The following is a 20540-nucleotide window of genomic DNA, read 5'->3' on the forward strand; positions in this document are numbered from 1 at the left end:
CAAAAGGGTGGAAGAAATGCTGTGTGAGACTTCATTTTTAATTGGAGTAACATCGTTTTCCTAATAAATTTAAATAGTCACTGTTTAACATTCCTACCTTATATCTTGATTCCCCAGCTTTAATGACAAATTCTGACCAAATTTCAGTGTCTTTGTTAACTCCATTCCCCAAATGCTGCTGAACAAAGGTGAAAATGTCACTCCAAGTTGGTAATATATTACCACGTTCATAAAGTGAGAAAGTTCAGAAAACCCTGCAATTTAAGACTCACATTCATATGGCATCTTTCATGATCAAAGCACCTTACAGCCAAAACATATTGAAAGTGTAGTAGTCATTGTTGTAATGTAGGCAATGTGGCAGCCAATTTGTGCACTGTAAACTCCCAGAAACTGCAATGTGATAGTGCCCTGATAAACCATTTTTGTGATGTCAGAGAATGTAAAGTAGAATAGACTGAAGGTTTTTTATAAGCATGCCAATGTGGGTCTAATTCATATGTCCAAGTTCTGGAGACGGGTTTGAAACTACAAATATTGTATCAGAGGAGAGAATATTGCCAAGACGACATTAGCAGTTTAACCAAAAATAAACCAAATGCCATAAATGATCTTATTCCAAAAACTTGATACATTAGGTACATCATGTAGTCCAATATCGGACAAAAGTTAATTTCAGCAATTGAACTTCTAATTCAGCTTGATTCTAACTGGCGAATAAACATCGAACAGGGCAGAAGTTGTCACTTTCTAGAACAACCATTTAGTACAGCAATAACATCTCTTCATGTCTCCCACAGAATCAATAGTAACCCACACAATCTCCCTAGACTCTATGAACCTTCTCCTCCAAATGCAGCAATTTGGTCATGGGGGCAGCTACCATATGCAAACTGATGATACCCAACTCATCACTATTTCTCTTAGCCACACCAGCACACCTGTGGTGTGAGACTACTTCTATGACATCCAAAATGCCGAGGAGCCAGAATTTCCTGCAACTAAGCACAATGGTGATACGGTCTTCATTCCAGCCTCTCCCCAGGACAAGAGTAGGCTATTCGGCCCATCAATCCTGTTCCACCATTTAATTCAATCATGGCTGATCAACTACCTCAATGCCACTTTCCCACACAATCTGCATATCCCTTGATGCCATTCGTCTTCAGAAATTATTGATTTCTTTCTTGAACACACTCAATGGTTGAGCTTCCACAGCCATTTTGGGTGGAGAATTCCAAACCTTCACCACATTCTGAGTGAAGAAGTTCTGCCTCACCCGAGTCTTAAATGGACTACTCCTCCTGAGATTAGACCACCTTGTTTTAGACTCAGCAGCCAGGGGAAACATCTGATATAAATCTATCCTATCACGCTCTGTGAGAATTTTTAAAGTTTCAATGAGGTCATCCCTCATTCTTCTAAACCCTGGGGAATAGAGACCCAGTCTCCTCAATCTCTCCTCATAAGACAATCCTCCCATCCCATTGATAAATCTAGTGAACACCTGTTGCACTCCTTCTATGGCAAGTATATCCATCCTTGGATAAGGGGACAAAACTGTGCACAGTACTCCAAGGCTCTATATAACTGCAGTAAGATATCCTCACTCCTGGACACAAACCCCCTCACAATGAAGGTCAACATACTATTTGCCTTCCTAATTGCTTGCTGTACCTGTATGCTCGCGTTCAGTGACTTATGAACAAGGACACCCACATTCCTTTGGACATCCGCACTTCCCAACCTCTCACTTGAGAAATACTCTGCCTTGTTTATTCTAACAAAGTGAATAACTTTCTACCATGTTCCAGCCCATTCACTTCACTTGTCCAAGTCCTCTTGAAACTTCCTTGCATCCGACTCAATTTATTTTTCCATCCAGTTTGTCATCAGCAAATTTGGAAATTTTACAACTGGTCCCCACATCCAAATCATTTGTATAGATTGTTAACAGCTGTAGACCCAGCCTGATCCCAACGGTATCCCATTCGTAACAGTCTGCCATGCTGTGAATTTTAAAAATTCATTCATATGATGTGGGCATTGCTGGCTATGCCAGCATTTATTGCCCATCCCTAATTCAACGAGGATGTGGTGGTGAGCTGCCTTCTTGAACCGCTGCAATCGACGTGGTGTAGGTACACTCACAGTGCTGTTCGGGTGCTCAAGGATATTGGCCCAGCAACAGAGAAGGAACGGCAGTATATTTCCAAGTTGTGATGGTGAGTGACTTGGAGGGGAACCTCCAGGTGGCCTTCTCCTTCTAGAGAGTAGTGGTCATCTGTTTGGAAGGTGCTGCCTAAAGATCCGTTTATTTCTACTTTTGGCTTTGTCAGATAACTAATTCTCAATCCATATTAGCACGTTTCCCCATGTGCTCTAATGTTATTCACTAATCGCCTGTGTGAAACCTTATCAAAAGCCTTCTGAAAATCCAAATGGTTTTCCTTCATCGATGATACAAGTAACATCCTCAAAAAACTCCCAGCAAGTTTGTCAAACATAATTTACGTTTCATAAATCCATGTCAACTCTGCCCCATTTTACCTTTCCTTTCTAAATGTCTAGTTATCACATCCTTTATAGTAGATTCTAACATTTTCCTTACTATTGATGTCAAACTAACAGGTTTTTAGCTCTCCATTCTCCATCTTCCCCTCTTCTTAAATAGTGGGGTAAGATTTGCTACTTTCCATTCCACAGGTGCCTTCCCACACCGTGTTGTAATGCTTTAAATAGAATAGAATCACTTCAGTGCAGTAGGCCATTTGGCCAATCACATCTGCACTGTCCCCCCGAAAGAGCACCCTACCGAGGCCTATGCCCCCACCCTAACCCAGTACAGTATTCACATCTAATCTTTTGCACACTAAAGGGCAATCTAGAATGGCTAATCCACCCAACCTGCACATCTTTGGGATGAAACTGGAGCACCCGGATAAACCCACGCATACACAGGGAGAATGTGCAACTCCAATCACCCACGGTGGGAATCAAACCTGGTCCCTGGCACTGTGAGGTAGAAGTGCTGGCCACTGTGCCTCCGTACCATCCCTAGCCATTATCTGGTTACCGTCAAATCTTTTAGCGTATTTTCCCAATCCACCATAGTCAAACCTTCACAATTTCCTTTCTTCAGATTTAAGACTCTAGTTTCAGAATGGACTAGATCACATCCAAAGTTAACAGGAAATTCTGTCATATTATGGTAACTATTTCCCAAAGGCTTATTTACAGCAAGGTTAGTAATGAGCTTTTCTCATTTCACAACATTAAATCCAAAATATCCCAATTCCTAGTTGGCTCAGAATACCACTCCAGAAGCCCATCTCATATATACTTCAGGAATTAATGCTGATTTGGTTAACCCAGTCTGTGTGTAAATTGAAGTCACCCATTATTATGGTATTACCATGCTACATGCATATCTAATTTTCCAATTTAAAGCACGCTTATTATCACTGCAGTTTGATGGCCGATAAAGAACTCCCACCAATGTTTGTTCTCCTTGTTGTTTCTCAGCTCCACCCAAACTGATTCGACAAGTTGATCATTCAATTGAACATCGTCACTTACCAATGTACTGATCTCGCCTTTCAAGAGTGCTACCCCACCTCCTTTTCTCTTATCATTCTCAAATGCTGCATATCCTTGGATATTAATCTCCCAATCTTGGTCACCTTGCAGCCAAATCCCCGTAAAGGCAATTAAATCATACCCATTTACCTCAATTTTTCCATTCAAATCATCAACATTTTTACAAATGCTATGTGCATCCAGATGGAGTGCCTTTAATTCTGTTTTAACTTTATTCTCTATTCTGATCCTATCTAGTACTTAGTATTTAGTATATAACACCAATTTATCATTAAATTGGCAGGAAGAGGTTTTTGGTGAGTGGCAGCTGTTATTAACTATTCTTAAAAGTCACAAACAGAAGCAACTAAGAACATGCCACGGTATAAAAGCAGATTGCACAATAAACTGAAAAATGTAACATGATAAGAGTTGACAAAACTGCATTGAAGGACGCTGGTCATTGTTTTTGCTTCTGTGCTCGCCAGCCAGCAAGTGCTGTGGGATTCATTACTGTGAATAGGCTGAGAATTGGAGACAGAGAAGGGGAACGCCCATGCCATTATTTATAGTTTTTAATTACTGCCAGCATGAGTTAGAAGTTAAAAAGAGTAAATTCATATGTTCCATTGCTGTGCCACCACAAACCCTACCCTCCACTCAGAGAAAAATAAAAAAAGGAGGGAAAACGTGCCTCATGGGAAAGTGCATTCCGAATTATTATATACTAACTAGGGATTTGGTGTTTTCAAGCTTCATATACTTCAACATTTGTACATGATTTGTTGATGTATTTATTGAGGGTTTCAGTGCTGTGGAGGATAAATTAGAAGGTCAGGTGATGAGATCTTGGCTGTTGATGTCATCATTCTATGTCTGGTAGAGAGAAGTACACATCATCTGACCATCTGGATTGACGCCAAGGGAGGAAAGTCTGTGATGCTGCATCTTCTTTCTTCACCATCATTTTGTTAAATAAATTCACAACGTCAGCTTTCCAAGCTGTGCAACATTCTTGTCAAGTCAGATTTTATCAGGCTGCGCCATCTCATTGTCATCGTTTGCTCGCATGTAATGCATTCACAATTTGCTCACATAATTTGCCTGGTTTCACTCTATACAACAAACTCTTTTTAGCAGTTTAACTGAAATTGTAATGAGAGCATGCTCGATTGCTATGCATTTATCCTATCCTACAGTTCTAATCCTCAGGTGCAATACATTGAACAATTCAAGTGACTTGCTCAATTCGTAATCCGTGTTTAATGTAAATAAAATCATAACCAATATGAAATTGTATACCCTCATTCTAGTGCAACCAACTTAACGGTTATGTCAAAACCCTCTATACTTAAACTATAATTGAACGGATTACAACAGAGTAAAGCTTGTACAGGCAGGGTGCTGATTGCCCTAATTCACACTTGTTAAAATGGACATGAAAGATTAAATGTCTAGTTCATTGCAATTACGTATGAAATCATCAAGATGATTTTCTCATTGCTGGATCCAAAAGAACCACAGCTTTCATTTCAAGCTAACAATATTAGCATCATGGTTAACATTTCAGGTCAATGACCCTTCATCAAAACTGGGGAAAGTTAGAGATGTACTGTGCCCAATTACTTTCCCCAGTTCTGATGAACGGTCATTGTCCCAAAACTAGAACTCTGTTTCTCTCACCACAGTTACTGCCAGATCTCCTGAGTATTTCCAGCATTTTCTGTTTTTAGTTCAGATATCCAGCATCAGCAGTATGCTACTTTTATAATGCAAATGGTTTTAATTAGTTCTTTGATGACCCTTTGGGGGGGGGGTCACCATCAGCAGAGCCTTAACTTGACCAGCCACATAAATACTGTGGCTACAATGGCAGGTAAGAGGTCGATGACTACCTCACTTCCTGACTCCCCAATGCCTTTCCACTATCTACAAGGCACAAGGCAGGAACACTCTCCACTTGCCTGGACCAATATATGAGATTTCAACACCATCCACGACAAAAGTTCCCACTTGATATGCACCGCACCCACCACCTTAAATATTTCACACTCTCTGCCCTGGTGCACTGTAAAGCAGAGGTTGGGAATGTCACCTAACGTCCTGCCAAGTAACGCCCCATCCTAATTTGAATATATATTGAACAGCTCCACCAAAGAGTCAACAGGCTAGATGGGCTAAATGGAGTTCTGTTCTGTATAATTTGAGATTCTATAAAAAGTACAATACTGTGAGTTACATTATAAACTTTCAATAATAGTAAAAGTAAATCTTGATATGTACAGTAAAGTTTTAATACAACACCATTAAAGTCTTATGTTCAGTAAAACAGGACAGTGTGTTTTAGGCTATTGCTCAGTAAGAACTGATTGCTAAATATGTATGAAATGACTGTCATAAGAACATAAGTAGATCCTTCAACTCCTTAACTCTCAAACACCATCCAGTGAGATCGTGCTTTCCCCCCCAAAAAAAAATTTTGAGTTCCCAATTCTTCGAGTGCCCACTTAAGTCCTCACTTCTACCCTATCCCCCGAACTCAATAACTCCATCTAACCTTTTTGGACACGAAGGGCAATTTAGCATGGTCAATCCACCTAACCTGCAAGTCTTTGGACTGGGGAGGAAACCGAAGCATCCGGAGAATGTGCAGACCCCGCACAGACAGTGACCCAGCGGGGAATCGAACCGGGGACCCTGGCGCTAACCACTGTGCCACCCAGTGAGATCGTGGTTGATCTATGATCAAACTCCATAGATCTGTTTTTTTGCCCCGTATCCCTTAATACTATTGGTGAACAAAAATCTATCAATCTTGGATTTAATATCAGCAACTTGCCATGTATGGATTGCCATTTGGAGCAGAGTTGCAATCTCTTCCACTGTATTTGTGTGCATGCACATGTATTTTCTAACATTACTCCTTAATGCTGTGCCTTCTAGTACAAGATTCCCAACTAGAGTGAGTTTCTACTGACTCTATCTCTGCTCCATACCATCTTAAAAACTTTGATCAAACCATCCCTTACTCTTCCAAATCCCAGGGAATACAACTCAATGTAATCTCTCCTTGGTGTCCAGGTTTCATTCTGCTAAATTGGTTCACGTTCAATTTGTTAAAATGGAAAATATTATCAAGAATGATCAGTTTACCGTCCTCACATAATTAAACAAAATATACATTGACACCATCATCCGTTAATCCCTTTGGTTGGAAAGAGGGCATAGGAGGATTGACAAAGTACGATCTTGGCTCTATGTCATACATTCTCGTTTCGGTCAGAAAGACAAAGCCTACTGCAGAGAGAGTGGCTACGATTCTCTGCTCCAGCGACAGAGTGCAGGCGCCGGCGGGAAAACGTGCGGGTTTTACCTCGCTGCTGGCGCCCGTTCCAAGACGGCATTCTCCGTCCGACAAGGGGGCTAGTAGAGGCGTGGCGGGAAGCACGGCCTCGGAGATCCGGCACCACATAAACGACGCGGCGCAGCGCAGTTGGGCCGCCGCCAACTAGCGCATGCGCATTGGCTGTCATCCCCGTGCCTGCCCCAACGCCAAATGGCGCAGGGATACAGGGGCCCGCGCAGCAGAAAAGAGGTCCGCAACCAGAGAGGCTGGCTTGCCGATTGGTGGGCCCCGATCGCAGGCCAAGACACTACAGAGGGCCTCCCCGGAATTGGATCCCTCAACCCCTCCCCCCCCCCCCCCCCCCCCTCCTCCCACAGGCCGCCCCCGAACCCTTCAACCCCAAGGTCCCACCGGCCCAGAGCATGTTAGAATGGCACTGGTGGTACTTGGATTTTTTCGGACGGCGGCTCGGCCCATTCAGGCCGGAGAATCGCCGATACGGCCTTTTGCAGCAATTCTCCATACGCCATTCGTGCGCGGCCGTTTTCACAGGGGTGGGAGGATCGTGTCCCCGACGTCGCAGCGACGTGGCGCAATTCGCACGGCGCCGCAGCAATTCTCCCACCCGGCAGGGGGTCGGAGAATCCCACCCCGTAACATAATCGAGTCTGATACTCGAGAATGATCACATGGCACTAACTGAAGATGGGCAGGGAGCTTTCCAAGTTTCTCGGCCAATATTTGTCCTTCGATTCACTGCTGTTCGAAGGACTTTAAGCAATTTAGCTGCAGTGTTTACTTATATTACAGCGCGACATTTCAAACATACTTTGTTGTCTTAAAAACTCTTGGGATATCCTGAGGATATGAAAGGCATTATGTAACTACAAGCACTTGCTTCAATAGAAGAAAAAGAAATCAGAAGACTACCTCCAATTATACCATTTAATTTTTCTCGCCAGCTCTGCTAACGGTATTGTGATCAGGTAAAAGCAAACTGCCAAATATAATGCATCTATGGGAGATACATTTTGCTCTGAATTTGTAGATTTATATAAGTCTTAGTTGGTCATGCTTTATTTAAAGGATCGACCATACATAAATCACTTCTAAACTAACTTATTAATTTACCACAAGTAGGGTACTTCGACACCAGCAACCTCTGGACCGAGTTGCTGCCGGTTTTCCAATCGGGCATTTCAGGTTGGGTGTAGTGAGCTCATTGTTTTACCCTATCTTCAGGTGCTACCAGATCACTGAGAATGCCCGTGTTCACTCCAGGTTCTTGCTGCTAATTTTACTATAACATACCTTTGGCAGGATAGCAGTGAGAAACTCCAAATGGTATCCTGGTTTTAATGGAGTGGGGAGCTTCTGAATTGCAGACAGTCAAAACAAGTGTTTGGAGGCCAGTCTTTCACTTTTTTTGATAGTTAGGTTTGTTGATGGAGTTTGGATATTATACTGGCAGGATGGGTTAGGTCACGTGGCCCAGGCCGGATCAGGCGGATCTGGGTGGGGTCAAGGATTATTCAGACTATTTGGAGGGTGAGAAAGGACTGACAGTGAAGCTGATAACTAGTCTGCACCAATGAAGCACTTGGCCAACAAGCTGGCACGGTATTTTACCCAGTTAACAATTAAAATTTCTGCATAGCAGCTTATAAAAATGTCCAGTTTTCAGATAGCCGCATTTGAAACATTGCACTTTTATTAACACAACATACTGTAAAGGACGCATTGTCAAACTCAGGGGCGCGACCCACGGTAGGATTGCGGGCGGGAGGGTCGTGGAGCCGTCCGTCGCAACAGACGGCTTTTAATTATGCCGGCTGCAAACTGCCTGCAAAAAGGCCATGACCACATTAAAAAAATTTGGCCGCACTTTTTTTTTATACGATCGCAGCCGTTTATTTTTACAAGTTTGGGGGAGAAAAGGGACCATTGGGGCTAAAAGGACCCAAAACCATTTCCTCCATTTTTGTCCACAACAAACAAGGTAAGGGAAAATGGTGGGACACGCAGGTTGGCCGGCCTGGGTCACAAAGGTCGGCGGGCTGGCAAAAATGGGTCCCTGGAAAAAAGTTTGAAAAACACTGCTGTAAAGGAAGAAAACAAAATGTTTATTTCAAATAGGTCATCGATTAATGCTTTTTAATCTACACTCTATATTAATCTTCACAGTGCCATGTCCAATCAGCTTCAAGATTTTTGCAGTTGTCTATTCAATATAAACGACTGAAATCATCTTGAGCAGCTGTGCTCCTTTCGTCCATACTCTGCAGCTGTGACAAATAATCAAGTGACACTAAAGTAAATAGAAAATAGTGATCAATTGTTCTCACCTGCTTCAATAAAGCACTACAGAAGCACACATTACAATGAAATACAAGACCATCTCTGATCACTTCCTACGCAAATTCCCATTCTCTCTTTCTCACCGCCCCCCCCCCCCCTCCCCCACTACCTCCCTCTGTGTCCATCCTGCCAAGATGATCCAATTCGCTCAATTACATTTCCAAAATGCCCACTAATTAGCCTCCAGCCCAGTTTGCCATGGCATTTTTGCAGCTGCTGATTTGCTCAACCACACCCTCACCTTTGATTTGCTAATCTCCAATAAAACAATTACTCACTCTCTAACCCTAGCCTTTCCCCCAGTATTGTCCTCATCTGTGCTTCCTTAAGTACAAGAGACACAGAAGTTAAAGGATATGGTGGACAACTGGTTTATCCACTTACTAGCAAATCAAGCTATGCATCACAACGTACTATATGATGCCTGTAAAATGCAAAGAAAATCTCAACTTCTTTTCTCTACTGCAAACTGTCTTTAGCCCCACCTCCTGTCCCTCCACTACAAGTACGAGTTCACGAGGGTTTGTCACTAAGATTGAGACAATCCGACCAGTTCTCTCTGCTATTTCCCTCCCTTCTACGAGCTCTCTGGGCCAAACTTCTGCTAAAGATCTGATCTGCCCTAGCCCCGAGATCACATCTTTAGTTTCACTGTTACTTCCCTCTTCATGCTGACCATGTCCATATTGACCCTATTGCCACTAAACTGCTGACCACACAATTTCCCTTCCTGACTCCCATGTTAGCTCATATCGGTAACAGTTTTCCCTCTTCAGGTACTGTCCCTCGTATCCTTTAAATCGGCCATCATCACCCCCTCCTCAAAAAGAACACAATCCATTTCCTGCTAACTGCCCAAGATTAAAGCAGATCGTACAAAACTTTGATGAAAAATTTATTTTCAAAGTGAGCTTCTGGCCATATATCCGTATCATCTCCAAGACAAATTATTTTCACCTCCGTAACATCACGATCATTTGTGGTGTCAGTTTGTCTCCTCCTGACTCTCATCCGAACCTTTTGTTACCTCCAGACTTGACTATCCACAACACATTTCTGGCTGGCCTCGCATATTTACCCTCCTTAAACTTGACATTATCAAAAACTCTCCTACCTGCAACCTTCCTCACTCTAAATCTGTTCACCAATCATTCCTGTGTTCACTGACCTTCGCTGGTTTAATTAAAAAATTTCGCTCTCGTTTTCAAATCTCTCCTCAGTCTCATGTCTTCCTAACTCTGCAATCTCAAGCCCCAGATATTGGTGTGCATCTTATTCTGGTCTCCTGAGCATCCCCACTTTTTATTGCTACACTACTGATGGCTGTGCCTGTAGCTGCCAACATCCTAAGCTCCAGAATTCCCTCCCTGAACCTTTTTCCCTCTCTCCTGTTTTTCCCTGTAAGATGTGCCATAAGTACAAGCTTTTGAACATGAGCTCATATATCACCATATGTGGCTTGGTGTCAAATTTTGTTTTATAATGCTTCTGAATCACATTGAGATGCTTTACTACAATAGGACCGCAATATAAATACAGGCTATTGCTGTTAATTACAACAAACTGAAAAATGAAACCTATCGAAAACAAAATTACGTCCACAAACAATAAACTAAATAAGATTCACTGAAAATATATTATTTAGAATCTTTTCAATTCTCAGTGCTCATACAGTATTTATTTCATATTATTTTTAGTAAGTTCATAAAGTGACGGTTAGCTCAGTTGGCTGGGCGGTTTGTTCGTGATATGGAGCAACGCCAACAGCGAGGGTTCAATTCCCTGAGGTACAGCCTGACATTAGGTCGGCCTGAGATTATTCAAGAAGGCCTGTCTTCTATAACTTTGTCCCTTGTCTAAGGTGTAGTTGACCCTCAGGTTAAATCACCACCAGTCAGCTCTCAACCAGGAGAGCAGCCTATGGTCGTCTACGGCTGTAGCAATGTACATTTACATTGTACTTGGATATGATTGCATAATGTTGGGATACAGCTTTTACCTTAAACTTGCAAATAATATCCCACATAAAATCATCGAAGCCTGGGACTGGAGTTCCAAAATTGGAAAAATGTTCAATTCTTCATCTTCATAATGTAAAAAAAAACCTGAAAGTTTTCCAAATTTGTTTTGGAACATCAAGACAGCTCTGGAGCAGGAGGGTAACTGCTGTACTCAGCTCTCAATCATAAAAAAAGGTGCAGATCGAATGGAAGATACATTAGGTGAAGTGTTCTTTCTGGATCACAACTGAACACCTACAGAACCCAGTCAAAGGATCGACATGCTGCTGACTCAGTATTGTTGTTAACAACAGAATGGAGGGTATTAACAACGTTCGTTACTAACAGAAAAAAACCCAAGGCACTCAGTTTCTTCAATCGGAGGCAGTTTGCTTTCCTAATAGAAAATTGATGCTTCTACTTAAAATACCAATGATATCGCAACATGCTTCATATGATGTGTCATTTTATAAGTACAACCTTGCACAGGTATGACATGACACAAGTATGACAAATATCTCAACGCCAGGTCCAATTTCACTGCATTTCAACAGAAGTATGTTTAGGACAGCTGCTGGGAAATCCCAATTCCAGCTTCAAACAGAAAGACAAATTAAATACATTGTTCACACTTCATTTATTTGCCTTTCCAAGAACCATCAGAACTTTTACAGAATAAAGTCTGGTGTGAGGAACCACCCCAACACACCATATCGGTGCTTTACTTACTGGTGCTGCATTTTGCATTAATTAATAAAGCAGCATGTTTATTCGTGTATATCAAGCAGTTGATACAGGAACAGATTTAGAAAATTGAAATGGAGACACAATCTGCTGCTTTCCAAATATAATATGAACAGTGAATGAACTAGAAACAAATTCCAAGTCATTCATGGAAAAGCCCTGAAGTAAAGTCAAAAAAGTATCCAACTCTCCTGCACGGTACAAAAAAACTCAAATTTAAATACAATAGAAAACATCTGTATTCATTGAATAGAATCACAGAATGGTTAGGGAGGCCATTCAGTCAATTGATTGCCAGTCTCAGTTAGTTCCACTCTAACTTTTCCCTTTAGCCCAGCAAATCCCCTCTGTTCAGACACTTAACCAATTCCCTTTTTAAAACCACAATTGAATCTGCCTCCACTTCCCACTCAAGACAGTTCTTTCCAGATCTTCATCACTTGCTGCATAATTTAGCTTCCTCGTGATACCATTGTTCCTTTTGTCATTAACCTTATATCAGAGTCCCTCTGGATCTTGACCCTGCTACCTATAGGAACAGTTTCCCTTCATCTAATCTGCCCTCCGTCAACCTCCTCAAGGGGTGGCACAGTGGTTAGCACTGCTGCCTCAGTGCCAGGGACTCGGGTTCAATTCCAGCCTTGGGTCACTGTCTGTGTGGAGTTTGCACGTTCTCCCCGTATCTGCATCAGTTTCCTCCGGGTGCTCCAGTTTCCTCCCACAGCCCAAGGATGTGCAGGGTAGTCACAGGGTGGATAGGGAAGTGGGCTTGGGTGGCGTGCTCATTAAAAGGTTTGGTGCAGACTCGATGGGTTGAATAACCTCCTTCTGCACTGCAAGGATTCAAACCCTCATTTCTTCAAGGAAAACAGTCCCAGCAAATCCAAGTAACCAAAGTTCCTCATTCCTGCTACCATTCTCAATAATGTTTTCTGCACCCTCAAAACCCTTCACATTCCTTTTGTGGTGTCCAGAATTACACACAATACCCAAGGAGGTTGCACCAATGTTTTGTACATGTTTACCATAACCTCCTTTCTTTTCTCCTCTGTGTCGCTATTTATATTATTTATAAAGCTCAGGATCCCATATGCCTTTAACCGCTTTCTCAACCTGTCCTGCCATCTTCAATGATTTATGCAAATATATCCCCAAAAACACTCGCCTCTCATTTTCAATCACTTTTAGTCTCTTTTGTCACTTTCTCTTTAGTCACTTACACTTCTCTGCATTTTAAAAAAATAAACATTTCATTGACGTATTTTTGGTTTTACAACAACGGCAAAATAAACAACATACATAATCTATGATCATAATGCAAAACCCATACTCTAAACTAAACTAACCCCCCCCACCCTTCTGCTGACGTTTAACTTTCTGCAAAGAAGTCGATGAACGGCTGCCACCTCCGGGCGAACCCTAACATTGACCCTCTCAAGGCGAACTTGATTTTCTCCAAACAGAGAAACCTCGCCATGTCAGATAGCCAGGCCTCCGACTTCAGGGGCTTTGAGTGCCTCCAAGCTAATAGTATCCGACTCTGGGTTACCAGGGAAGCAAAGGCCAGAACGTCTGCCTCTTTCTCCTCCTGGATTCCCGGATCTTCCGACACCCCGAAAATCGCCAACTCCAGACTCAGTGCCACCTTTGCTTTTAAATACCGTGGGCATGAGGTCTGCAAACCTCTGCCAGAATCCCCTGAGCTTTGGGCATGTCCAAAACATGTGGACATGGTTCGCTGACCCCCTCGCACACCAACCCCAAAAGAACCTGCTCATCCGGGCCACTGTCATGTGAGCCCGGTGAACAACCTTAAACTGTATCAGGCTGAACCTGGCGCATGTTCTGGATGCGTTGACTACTCAACGCCTCTGCCCAGAGACCATCCTCCATCTCTCCTCCTAACTCCTCCTCCCATTTGCGCTTCAGCTCCTCAGTCTGCGTGTCCTCTGACCCCATGAGCTCCTTATAGATGTCGGAGACCTTTCCTTCTCCCACCCACACTCTGGAAACTACCAAATCCTGAATCTCCCTTGGTGGTAGGAGCGGGAAGGTTGAGACCTGTCTACGTAGGAAGTCCCGTACCTGCAGACACCTAAATTTGTTTTACCTCGCCAATCCAAATTTCTCCTCCAGCTCCCTCATGCTAGGAAAGCTCCCTTCTATTAACATATTTCCCATCCTCTCAATTCCTGCCTTCTGCCATCTCCGAAACCCCCTCGTCCATCCTTCCTGGGGAAAACCGGTGATTATTACAGATTGGAGACCAGACTGATGCTCCCTCTGCCCCAGACACTCAGGGCTGCCACCACCTGGCTGGTGGAGTACTGTGCCGGCGGGAACAGCAGAGGCGCCATTATCAACGCCCCGAAACTGGTGCCCTTACATGAGGCCGCCTCCATATGCTCCCATGCCGACCATCCCCCCCACCACCCACTTCCTGATCATGGCTGTATTTGCCGCCCAATAATAGTTACTGATGTTAGACAGTGCCAGCCTGCCCTCTCCCCAGCTCCGCTCAATCATCCCCTTTTTTACTCGCGGGGTCTTGCCCGCCCATACAAAGCCCGTGATAATTTTGTTAAACTGTTTAAAAAAGGTCCGTGGAATAAAGATGAGGAGACACTGGAACACAAACAGGAATCTCAGAAGGACCGCTATCTTCACCTTCTGGACCCACCCACCAAGTGACAACGGGAGCACGTCCCACCTCCAAAAATAGTCCTTCATTTGGTCCACCAGACAGGCCAGATTAAGTTTGTGCAACCGTTCCCATTCCCGCGCCACTTGGATGTCTAGATACCCAAAACTTCCACCTGGATTGCAAACATCTCACTTTTCTCCCTATTTAGTTTGTATGCCGAAAACCAGCCAAATTCCCCCAGAATCCTCATGATTTCTTCCATCCCCTCCACTGGATCCGATACATACAGGAGCAGGTCGTCTGCGTAAAATGAGACTCTACTCCCACCCCGGATCACCCCTTGAGGCTCTCAGCACAATTGCCAGCGGCTCTGTAGCCAGCGCGAATAGTGGGGAGAGGGGGACACCCCTGTCTCGTTCTCCGGTGTAGCCTAAAATAGTCACAATGTCATCCTATTCGTCCGTGTGGTCGCCACAGGAGCCTGATACAGCAACCTGACCCAGTCAATAAAGCCCCACCAAAATCCGAACCGTCCCAGTACCTCCCACAGATATTCCCATTCTACTCGATCAAAAGTCTTCTCTGCGTCCATTGCGACCATGACCTCCACCCCCCTACCTTCTGGGGGTATCATGATCGCATTTAGCAAACTTCTTACATCAGACACCAACCGCCTTCCCTTAACGAACACCGTCTGGTCCTCCCCAATCACGTCCGGAACATAGTCTTCAATCCTAGAGGACAAAATTTTGGCCAAGTTTGCCGTCCATATTCAATAGGGATATCAGCCCACACAGCTCCGGATCCTTATCCCGCTTCAGAATCAGCGAGATCCTGGCCTGTGACATAGTCAGGGGAAGCACCCTTCTCTCCCTTGCCTCATTGAATGTCCTCATCAACAGCGGCCCCAATATCCCAGCGAACGTTTTATAGAACGCCGCTGGGTACCCATCCGGCACCAGGGCTTTACCCAACTGCATGGTCTTCAGCCCCTCCCCTATCTCTTCGATCCTGATCGGGGCCCCAGCCCTTCTACCAGCTTCCCATCCACCTTCGGGAAGTGCCTCATCCCCTCTGGTCCCAGTGGGGGTTCCGACCCGTACAGCCGACTATAAAACTCCTTAAACGCCTTATTCACCCCTGCTAGTCTCCCACCAGGTTCCCATCTCCGTCATTTACTTTCCCTATCTCCCTGGCTGCCTCCCTCTTTCTAAGCTGCTATGCAAGCATTCTGCTGACCTTCTCTCCATGCTCATAAATCGCCCCCCTTGCCTTTCTCAGCTGCTCTACTGCCCTCCCTGTGGTTAACAAGCCAAACTCCGCCTGCAGTCTCCGCCGTTCCCTTAAAAGCCCTGCCTCTGGGGTCTCCGCATACCTCCTGTCAACCTGTAGTATCTCCTTTACCAGTCGGTCTGTCTCTGTCCTGTCTACCTTCTCCCTGTGGGCCCGTATCGAGATCAGCTCCCCTCTAACCACTGCCTTCAATGCCTCCCAGGCCACCGCTGCCTAAATTCCCCCCCCCCCCCCCCCGTGTCATTAAACTCCAGGTAATTCGGAATACATTTCCTCAAACGTCCACACGGCCTCGTCCGCTAAAAGCGCCACGTCTAACCTCCAGTGCCGGCGCCGATTACTGCCTTTACTAACCTGTCGGTCAACCCAGTGCGGGGCACGGTCTGAGATTGTGATCGCCGAGTACCCCGTGTCAATAGAGCCATGCTCAGAATAAAGAAATCGATCCGGGAGTACACTTTATGCACGCGAGTAGAAAGAGAACTCCTTTACTCTTGGTTGCCCAAATCTCAATGGGTCCACCCCACGCATCTGCTCCATGAACCCTTTTAGTTCCTTAGCCATTGCTAGCACCCTGCCCGTTTTTGAGCTTGACCAGTCTAAACCAGGGTCAATAACTGTGTTGAAGTACCTTCCCATGACCAGTTTATGCAAATCCAGGTCCGGTATCTTCCCCAGCATCCTCTTTATAAACTCCACATCGTCCCAGTTTGACACGTATACATTTACTAGTACTACCTGCACTCCCTCCAATTTCCCACTGACCATAATGTACCGGCCTCCTACATCCAAAACTATTCTTCCCGCCTCAAACTCCACTCGCTTTGTTGATCAGGGTCACGACCTCCACCCCCGGTCTTCGAGTCCAGTCCCGAGTGAAAAACCTGTCCGGCCAAACCTTTCCTTAACCTAATCTGGTCAGCTACTCTAAGGTGGGTCTCTTGCAGCATTACCATGTCCGCCTTTAGTCCTCTCAAATGTGCGAACACGCGTGCCCTTACACTTCTCTGCATTAAAGTTAATCTGTCATGTACCTGCCCATTCCATAAGCCTGACTGTATTCTCTGAAATCTATCACTATCCTGCTTACTGTTCATAATATTTCAAAGTCTCGTGTCATCTTCGTGCCCTGTACAGCAAAGTCTAGGTCACTAACATATATCAAGAAAAGCAGTGCTCCTCATAGGAGCCCTGGATAACTCCCACTACATAGAACATACAGTACAGGAGGCCATTCGGCCCATCGAGTCTACACCGACCCACTTAAGCCCTCACCTCCACCCTAACCCCGTAACCCCTAACCATTTTGGTCACCAAGGGCAATTTATCATGGTCATCCACCTAACCTGCACGTCTTTGGACTGTGGGAGGAAACCCACGCAGACACGGGGAGAAAGTCTGTGTACCTTTCTGTAATACTTGTGCTTCTGTTCATTTAACCGCATACAGCAAAGGCTCAAGAACAAACCATCAATGAAAAACAACCAACAGAAAAACTGGCCACATGTGATGGGCGTCAACAGGAAATTATTTTGTGCATTGGAATTTATGTTCCAATATTTTGGTCACCGACAAATTGGAGCTATAACATGACAAACATCTGTTTGTGGTGGTTTCCAATGGAGTTACGTAATGCTCGAGAATAAGTTCCTATAGCCAACTTCAGGAAGTTCATGACAACTCAACGCTATCAAATATCAATATAACTTTCCATACTCCTACTGCTCTATAAATCACACTAAAAGCCAAACGACCCAGGAAAGAGGATACTCCGACTGGAAATAGATCAACGCACGAGTGCTTCCGACAAAAATAAGCCAGCAAGTAGCAGTGTTTACACCTTTATTTGCAAAGTTCATACAGTACCTAATGGTCATGACAAGCATTAGTGCAGCTGACACTCAGTGGGAACAGAATTTTCTCCAACCTAGGCTGACTAAATGCTGCATTCCCCCTGGGTTAGTCCCCACCCAGGGGTTGACTGTCTGCCTCCACCGCCCTGGGTCTGTCCTCACCAAGGCGCTAATCGTCTGTCCCATTTCAAAACATCTTTACAATGCAGAAGGAGGCCATTCAGCCTATCAAGTCTGCACTGGCTTGTTGAAAGAGCATTCTATATAATCCCCCTCCCCTGCCTTATCACTGTGAATTTGCACATTCTTTACAAATACCAATCCAACTCCCCTTTGAATACATCAATCAAACTTGCCTCCACCACTCTCTCAGGAAGTTTGTTCCAGACTCCAACCATCCTCTGGGTGAAATTTCTTTTCCTCATAACTTTTGGTAATTATTTTGAATCTGTACCCTGTTCATGACGCTCTTGAGTGGGAACAGTTTTTCACTATTTACCCTGTTCATGCCCCTCATGATCGTGAATACCTCTATCAAGGCTCCTCAGCTTTCTTTTCTCCAAGAAAAACAGTCCCAGGCTCTCCTCACAACTACAGTTCTTTATTCCCGGAATCATTCTTGTCAATCTCCTCTGTACTCTCTCCGTTGCCTTCACATTCCTCCTCAAGTATGGCACTCAGAACTGTACGCTGTCTCCAGACGAGGTCTAGGAAGGGAGCCGGATTAAATTCTTGCCTTGGGTGACTGTCTGTGTGGAGTTTGCATGTTCTCCCAGTGTCTGCGTTGGTTTCCTCCGGGTGCTCCAGTTCTCCCCCAACCCCCCTCCAAACAGTCCAATAATGTGGTTAGGTGGATTGGCCATGCTAAATTGCCCCTTAGTGACCAAAGATGTGCAGGTTAGATGGGGTTATGGCGGTAGGGGGAGAAGTGGTACTAAGAAGGCCCTCTTTTAGAGGGCCTGTGCAGACTCAATGGGCTGAATGACCTGCTTCTGCACTGTAAAGATTCTATGATCTCCTTACTCTCGTACACAATAGGAACATATGCACCTCATGCCTGCTCTGTCATTCAATAAGATCATAGCTCTCTATGGAATACACCTGCCTCCATTAACCTTCTTTGTCCCATATCCCCAATACCTTTGCTCAACAAAAAATTATCTATCTCAGATTTAAATTAACTGACATCAATTGCCATTTCCAAACCTCTACTACCCGTTGTGTGCAGAAGTGCTTCAGTGATTATTGAACTACACAATGACTAATTCTTTACTTTAAAAAAACGACATTATGCTATTTTCTTTCAGAACTGAAATAAAACATTTTAGATTCTTAATGGAATAATACACCTATTAATCAAGCCAATGATACTATAGGCTTCATTAACTGCTTTCAACATGCTGTGCCTCTTCAATCACTTGTGTACATATAAACCTGTACCTGTGTTCCTACTTTTATTATGTACTGTCTTTCCATAATGCCTGCCAAAACAAATCACCTCATACTTCCTGGTACTGCCACCACCAAAATGGGACAGCTCCTGGTCCCGTTCCCTCAGGAGCTGTCTGTCCTATTTTCCCTGGGTCTGTCCCATACAGGGTTGTCAAATTCCCCTGGGCCTGACCTCGCCCAGTAGCTGTCTGTCTTTTCCATTCCCTCTGGGTCTGTCCCCACACAGGAGCTGTCTGTCTGTCCCATTCCCCCATGGGTCAGTTCTTACCTAGGACCTGTCTGTCTGTCCTATTCTCCCTGGGTCTGTCCGACACAGGGTTGGATGGCTGTCCCATTCTCCCTGGGACTGTCCCCACACAGGGCTGTCAAATTCCTCAGGGCTTGTCCTCGCCCAGTAGCCGTCTGTCTGTCCCATTCCCCTTGGGTGTGTCACCACCCAGGTCTGCCTCTCCGTCCCATTCCCCCTGGGTCTATGATAAACCCACTGCCGATGACAGTTGGAAAGGCCAGCCCTGCGGCGGGATTCGCTGCCCGCCGCGCCACATATCTGCCTCACCCCGCCCGCGGGATGCTCCGTTACACCGGCCGGTCAATGGGGCTTCCCATTGTGTGGGGGTTCTACGCCGCCGGGAAACCCCCCGCCGGGCTGCCGGCAAAACGGAGCATCCGCCGGCGGCAATCAAGCCCCAGAGCTCCATCCTCCCCAGTTCCCAGCTGCCGGAGGGCTCCAGGGCCCCGGGTGAAGGCCGGGAGTCGAGGACAAGGTGCCAGCGGCTGACAGCGCGCGGACGTGGCAGCTCCGGGCAGCGAAAGCAACTCCGGGTTCAATCAGAGACAGCGAGGGCAGGGGTAGTGAACCAGCTCCTACCTACACATTGCCGACCGGAAACCGTTCCTGTGGCTGTTAGCCGCTCCTCACCGACACCATCATCCTCACTGCCCCCTCAAGCCGGCTCAGCCCAGCAAACATCACCACTTCCGGCCCGCGCCTCACTTCCGCTCTCCCTCCATTGGCCTGCAGAGGGAACTGCGCATGCCCGGGAACCCTCTGACATCGCCGCTCATCTGCGTCATCCGCCCCACCCCCTTACTGTGTGAACGGGGGCCCGCCCCTCTGTGTCACCTGTCTCCGTCGTCACCGTCTGTCACGTGTCACCGTCCCGTGCCGCCCCCTTGCTGAGTCACCGCCCCTTTGTCGCCTCGCCCCCTACGTCACCGGCACCGCCCCTCGCAGGCCCCACCTATTGTGTCATCCGTATCCCGCCCCTTGT

The 20540-nt window shown here is 45.4% G+C and overlaps 1 protein-coding gene across 6 annotated transcripts in view; it reads right to left on the reverse strand.

The window, feature by feature from the left end:
* The window catches only part of LOC119953122 (nuclear distribution protein nudE-like 1), a 65676-nt gene extending 45381 nt beyond the window's left edge, over positions 1-20295 (reverse strand). For 2 of the 6 annotated variants that reach the window (XM_038776995.1, XM_038777000.1), the window contains exon 1: positions 20138-20295. The gene's annotated coding sequence lies outside the window, so the exon portion shown is untranslated. Of the gene's footprint in view, positions 1-97; positions 179-20137 lie in introns of all 6 variants that reach the window. The other 4 variants (XM_038776997.1, XM_038776998.1, XM_038777001.1 and 1 more) reach the window with 4 other exon arrangements.
* Positions 20296-20540: the final 245 nt, after the last annotated feature.

This window comes from Scyliorhinus canicula, chromosome 18 (assembly GCF_902713615.1).
Source record: "Scyliorhinus canicula chromosome 18, sScyCan1.1, whole genome shotgun sequence".
NCBI classification, from domain to species: Eukaryota; Metazoa; Chordata; class Chondrichthyes; order Carcharhiniformes; family Scyliorhinidae; genus Scyliorhinus; species Scyliorhinus canicula.